This window comes from Equus quagga, chromosome 2 (genome assembly GCF_021613505.1).
Source record: "Equus quagga isolate Etosha38 chromosome 2, UCLA_HA_Equagga_1.0, whole genome shotgun sequence".
NCBI classification, from domain to species: domain Eukaryota; kingdom Metazoa; phylum Chordata; class Mammalia; order Perissodactyla; family Equidae; genus Equus; species Equus quagga.
The window spans coordinates 23,042,536-23,049,459 of NC_060268.1; the positions used below are offsets into that span (position 1 = coordinate 23,042,536).

The 6,924-nt window shown below is 51.6% G+C and overlaps 1 pseudogene; it reads right to left on the reverse strand.

Annotated features, from left to right (window-relative positions):
• Positions 1-619: 619 nt before the first annotated feature.
• Positions 620-3,641, reverse strand: LOC124234975 (granzyme H-like; annotated as a pseudogene).
• Between the last annotated feature and the right edge of the window lie 3,283 nt (positions 3,642-6,924).

Sequence of the window (6,924 nt, forward strand, 5' to 3'; positions counted from 1 at the left end):
AATGGGATGAGAGTGAGGCTAGTGGCCATCTATGGAGCACTTGAGCATCGACAGCTGCAGCTGGTCCTGGCTGTAGGAGAAGCTGCCCCCACAGCAGAGAGAGGCCCTGGAAATAGGAAGGTCAGTGTCCAGGGCCTGGCCCGTGGCCTCCTGGGTCCTTGGAGTTATTCCCCTTCCACTGCCCTGCTCCTCTTTCTGCTGACTTGTTGGGGCATTGGTGATGGTGTTTGGCTTAGAGAAGGTAAGAATTTTCTATGTCCCAAAGAGGAACGTATTTTGCAGAGGAAGTTTGTCCTTTTATAATGGGCAGAATTCAGACTCCGCCCTTGCACAGGGCTCAGCACCACAGAGTTGTGACTGACAAACTATTCATCATGAGGTTTAGGGGGAAGTAGGGCTGGAAAAGAAAGGAGGAAGGACAGCCCACAACTGACAGCAGAGGGCTGCCTGGAGCATGCTGTTGAAGGTTGAAAGTACTTCAGTGAGTCAGTGAGATTTCAGTCATATCACTAGAGATCCATCTGTTATGGCCCTGCAGTCCCACTGCCCGCCCCATGAGGTTCCTGCATCTGCCCCAGGAAAGATGGTCAGGCACAGAGGAAGGTCAGCATCACACCTGCTATGAGCAGCACTTCATTGTTCTCTTTATCCAGGGCAGGTAGGGTGACACCTTCATGAAGACTCCTGGAGGGTTCTCACTCTCTTGTCCATAGGAGGAAATGCCCTGGACCACATTTTCACTGACAAGGGGACCCCCAGAGTCCCCCTGGAAGCAGAGAGAGGAAAGACTGAGCTTGCATCCTTGCAGTCCTGCCCTTCTCACCACCCCTAGGGTCAGTGGTGTCTTAGGGGGCCACATGTGAAATCAGGGCCAGGTCTGGCCTTGTCACCTCCCTCATCCCAGGGCTCCAGCCTGGCTCTGTTACATGCAGCTCCACCCAGGCCAAGGCTTTCTCTCTAATCCTCAGGGAAATTTTGGTGAAAAACTTGCTGTGGGATGACTGATCCTTCCTCAGCTTGCACCCCTGATCTACTCCAGGGAAAAAAACTAAAGTCAGGATTCATGGACCCAGGTGGCCCACCTCTCTGGCTGAGGCATGAAGATATGGCCACTCCCATCCCCTAGAGCTCCCCATTTCCTCTCTCCCAGGGCCTGTCTAGGTAGACGCTGGAAACATTACCTCAGAGACGGTCTTCATCTTCTTTGCGTCCCCTACACAAATCTGAGTGGCCCTGCTGTAATAGCCAGGGAAGCAGGAATCACACACCTCATCCTTCCACACGGTCAGCTTCACTTCCTGCAGAGTGGTTGCTAAAATGCCCATTGAGACTTTCCGCCAGCTGGCCACACTGAACACATTTTGGGCTTCACCTGGGTCTTGCCCATGGGCAGGCTGAAGGGCCCCACAGCTGCAGTCAGCTTGGCCTCTCTCTCCAGCTGATGGGAAGAGGCAAGAAAGTCCAGCTCAGCCACTTGCCTCCTGGGGCCTGGACACCACGATGGGGCTGCACTGACTTCCCCCACCCCTGAGCCACTGGGACTAGTCACGCAGCCTGGATGAGAAGGAGGGAAGAGACAGGTCCCAGTGGGAGGGGAAGAAATCTGGACCCAGGACAGCAAGAGCAGCAGGGAGGTTCCCTTACCTTTAGTAACATGATGTCATTGAAGAGGTTGTTAGGATTATGGTGTGGGTGGTAGATGGCTTCTCTCACAGGGATGACCTGTTGTGTCCTCTCCTGCTCCTGAATGTTGTGGGCCCCCAGGGTCATGTTGATTGAGCTGCACAGTAAGTAGAGTGGAGATGTGAGGGGCATGGAGTCACAGGAGATCCAGCCCCGGAGCCATGAAGGGCAGGTGACAACCAGGGCAGGGCAGGACTGTAGCAAGGGGAAAGTGAAACAACACGAGCTCTGGGTGCTGAGTGACTGTCCCCTGTGCTTCTGAAAAACCCTGAGGGAAAGACGCTTGGAAGCTTGTCTTGCCCTCAAGCAATATTCTGAAAATACTCTGAGTTTGCATTTTGGAAGATGGTTTCATCTTCCACAGCTGCTTTATTTGGCCAGTGTGGTCTTTCTTCTCAACTGGGCCACTTGTTCTAACCTCTGAGCCTCTGATCCCAAAGCTTACCTGTCCTGTTTCTCAATTTCCATGGACCAGTCATGCTCTCTGATGGCTCCTCTCATGAGCTCTCATGGCATTGAGTTACCAGGAGCCGGGGGAGCTCCCCTGGGCTTCAGCCCCTGGGCAGAGTACAGGGGTCCCTGTAGGGGTCTCAGGAGTGTCAACTGTCTGTGGCTCCTCACCTTCCCCAAGAGTGAGCAGCCATCAGAACAAAGTCCTTTCTCATGAGGACACTGCCACACTTGCCTTCATTCTCCTCCTCCACAAAGTGAGCCAAAGCCATATAGGGGTAGGAATGGGGCATGGCCTGTTGTCCTCCAATGATGTCCTCTGAAAGAAAAGACTGGACGATGTGCTTTCTGGGAGTGGCTGTGGTCAGGAGGGAAGGCTCTGGAAGGTGATGATTGAGGGTGAGGTCTACAGTGCCCTGCAGACACCGGGGAGAGTCCTCCCAGGTTCTCCTTGAAGCAGAATAACCTTTTCTGAATGTCAAGCCTCAGAACCCCCTGTGAGAAAAGGGAGGACAGTGCTTGTTGTCCCCGTCCTACTTCTGACCTTGCATGGAGGAGATAAGAGCTGTCTTCACGATGGTGGAGCCCAGGGGATCGTGGACAGGGCTCCCCTGATGCCCTCTGTCTCAGTGAGTCTCCTGACCCCTCTGAGCCCTGCTAATGTCCCACCTAGTGCCTATGTCTCATAGTCTGTCTGTGAGCTTATGGAGTTTGATTTTATAAAGTCCTCATGTCCTACGGTCTAATCTGTCCTAGGATCTCAGTGAACATTTTTTGCCTGCATGAATGAATGGTCTTCTCTTAGCTTTAAACTGAGGTTTGATGGGCTTTGTGCTGGTAGGATTGAAGGCCAATGGCATGGGAGGAGGAACTTTGTGGAACAACCGAGGGCTTGGGAAGGCAGGGGGCAGTGTGGCTGTAATGGCTGCCCAGGGCTGTGACAGATGTAAGGCACCGGGGGATCCCTGCGTGCAGTCTTCCACTCCCTTCTGAGATCTGCTGCACGCTCGACTCCCCTCCTGGACAGAGATGAGGGGGTGAGGGCACCGAAAATGAAACTGGTTCTTGAGCTGGGCCCAGGGACAAGTCCCACCACTACAGTCGGTTTGTCTGAGCTGCCCTTTCCTGAGTTGAAGGGAGGCATTTTAATTACTTGTCTTTTGTAGCATCGCATCCTCTGCTGAATGCCTTGCTATGAAGAACCGACTCTCCAGGAGATAAGAGAGAGGCTCACATGCTAAATATTTCGGTGAACACCCTCCCTTCTGGCCATCCTTGTTAAGTGTCCATGTAGCATTGGGCTTGTTAGTCTCGGCTTGGGATGGGAGCTGGGGTCTAGAAAGTTCTCGGGCTGAAGTGGAGGAAAATCCCTGAATGTGCTGGGCAGAAGGATCAGGTCTACAAAGGGTTTTGTGAGGTGGGCTGGACCCTCTGAATGGGGATGGTCACTCACCTGTCCCAGCCTTGAGGGGCAGAAGAAAGGCCAAGCCGAGCAGGAGTTGCTGCATCTTTCCTGAAGTTCTGCTCAGGTCAGAGCTGCTGGTGTTTCTTCCTTCCAGACACACGATCCCCGAGGGGAAGGCAGGGGTGTAGCTCAGGGCCTCACAGACCTCCTAGGCCTGTGCTCCTGGTTTTTCTGTATTATTGGGGAAAGTGGTTTGTCAAAGTTCTTAGGCTTGTGTTAGGTGACTGACACTTGCACCCTGAGTACTGAGTCACAAGGTGAAAGCAAGAAGACCAAACAAGAAAGCAAAGCCTGTGCTACAGCCAGCAGAGGAGCTGGATGCCAGAAGCCCCTCATTGACTGAATCTAGAATGTCTCCATTTCTGAGCCATTGGCTCTTTTTCCATCCTGATGAAGTCATGAAACATTACTTAGCAAGCTAGCTCCAGGGAGATGGACAAGAGTGTTCCTGCCCTCGAGAAGACAGCAGTCGGCTGGAGTAGACAGAGAATCCATGGTTAATGTACAGGCTGGTAAGGTCCGTGGTGGGGCCTCCACTTGGTGGTGGGAGATAGAGACTGGACTTGCCTTAGGGGCATGTAGAGCTGGACACATCCAAACACCCCAAATGGTAACCCCACTTCTTCTCTGATCACCATTCCAGCCTCGTATTTTTGCAATATTCAGAATTCACTCTTTAAATCTAAATATTCTGTGACCAAGAGAGCTTCTCTTATCTCACGATTTTGAACAAAAGTCCTGGACTTGATGTTCATTGGACCAAAGCAAACCATCAGCAGGTCCATCAGAGTTGAGTGGCCTGACTGGTTCATTCTCGGGTTGTTTAGCACCCCTGGGCCAGAGGTGGGGACTGCTCCACACAAACTGTAGTGCCTGCTTTTTGGGGAGAGGGTTCTGCTAAAGGAAGGCTGGTTACTGTTGCCAAGTGATGGGGAATTGGATGCTGGTCATCCTAATAATTACTATCCACTAAGTGTTCTCTGCCCAGGGTCCAGTGAACCATGGCTATCACATCCATGGGCCCAACAGTCATAAACATTTGCAAACAGATTATCCCAACACTCTCACCAGTGTGATGACTGATGACAGAGTAGTGGAAAGGAAGGCATTAGGAGCTCTAAACAGCCCCATCGCAGTTGTGTTAAAGCAACAGCTTCTTATGAAGACATAAACAAAGAGGGGAAGGCAACCTGCTTAAGCATTAACGATGATGACCTCTGGGTGGTGGCATTCTCGGAATTCTAATGTTCTTATTGCTATGTCTGCCTTTCCCTGTCTTTCTGTGATGAACATGTATTGCTTTTCTACCCAGTAAACATTTTCCTGCAGTCAAAGCACATGCATCAGTGGCAACCATTCAGCAGACCAATTCTTTCCAGTCTAGCCTTCTTTAAGCTGGATATTTTAAAATTGAGTTTACTTTTCTGAATCCATTCTTATAGATAAGATTTAGACATTGTTGAAAAATGGAAGAAAAATTTACCCAGTAGGCTATAGGCTATAGGCTATTTTGGTGAATAAAGAAGGAATCAATGATTTCCATTCTAGAGATGGAAGTTTATGAAGTCCCTGGCAGCCTCCCCTCCAGCCTGCACTGCCCAGGGTAGTTCTGGCCTGGACCCCAGAGAAGATCAATCCTGTCCTGTCCAATCCTGTCCAGATCAATCCTGGGGGTACCTGAGTCTGGGCCCTGCAACCTGAAGTATTGTTCTTTTTATTGAGGGCAGATAGCTTGAGATGCTAATGAAGACAAATGGAGATTTCCCATTGTTTCTTCCAAAGAAGATTACACCCTGGGCCACATCATTACACATGAGGGGCCCCTGGAGTCCCCTTGTGCACAGAGAAGGGAGAAGTCTCAGTCAGAGCCCTCTGGCTCCCCCATCTCAGCATAGTTTTCTCCCTGTTGCTCTCCTGCCCCTCTCTAGGGCCCTGCTGTTCAGATGTGTAGTAGCTGATTGATTACCATTCACCTCAGCTCTCAGTGTCAGGGGGGTAGGTGGATTCGCTGTGACCTACTCACCCCATGAGCCTGTGTCCTGGCTGTGTCCTCTCTCATGCTCAACCCAGTCCCAGGCCCTGCTCTTGTTGTGCCATGGACAAAGGTGAAGAGATTGGCTGGAGGGAGATGGCTGGGCTCCACATGCTGGGAACAGCTTGCCTCCATCCAAGACTGGACTCAGGTTAACCATTGGTTGCTAGGTGGGAAAAGGCCTGGCCATGTCACCCCAGCATCACTGTGTCCCTGGGGCAAGGGTGGGAAGAACCTTGTCTCCTTACACTTGGCCCAGCCTTCTTGTCCTTAGGGTTCCACACGCACAGCTGGATGAACTAGTTGTAGTTTTTGAAGTGGTCCTTGCACTTCTGCTCATTCTGCACTTCTAGATCCACCTCCCAGAGTGTGTTTGCCTTTTTGCCACTTGCCAGTTGTACCCAGCCTGACACACTGAACACCTGCCCCGGCCTCACCCAGTCCTGGCTCTGTGGCAGGGCGATGGTCTTCACAGCTGGGCTGAGTTGAGCCTTGTTTTGCAGCTGGTCAGAAAGGTAAGAGACAGCAGGTCAGCTCCCCTCCACTGCTGGTCTCAGAACCCGGGGTGAGGTTGCCTGTATCCCCTGCCTGGAGTCTCCTAAACCCCCTTCTAGTACATTGACCCAATAGAACAGACAGGTTGGAAGAGAGGAGGGGACTGAGACCCTGAGTGAGCTGCCTGGTCCTTTGTGACCTGTGCAGTTTCACCTTAAATCAGCAAGATGGTACCTTCAGTAGCATGATATAGCTGACCTTTGAATTATCGTTATAATCCTTGTGAGGGAAGGTTTGAGCACAGGAATGGCCTGCTGGCTGTTTTTCACTTTTCTGATATTGTGAGCCCCCCAGGATGACACTTATTTTTCTCTAAAGAAAAGGTAGATTGGGTCAGCCACAGGAGCTAGAACTCAGTCTCTGAAAGGCACTTTGAAGTTCCAGCCTAAGGCACACCGGCAGCTGAGTCAGACAGGGAGGAAGGGAAAAGTGGATAGTGACACCCATCTGTGCTCTGTGGCAGTGACCCAACCTGGTTCTTCAGCAGCCTGTCTGTCACCCAGGCCTCGGTCCACACGCTCCACCCCTGGATCCCACACTCACTGTGTCCTGGCCTGAGCAGATCAGGTTGCTCCTCTGATAAGTCATTGGCTCTGTGCTCAGGGACCTTCCTGAGTTATGGGCTGTGGGATGGTACCAGGGTTCTCAGGAAGACAAGGATCCATTTGTAATCCTCATCTTCCATTACAGTTAGCTGCTCTCAGTACTAACTTGTCTCATACCAGGACCCCTCCTTCAT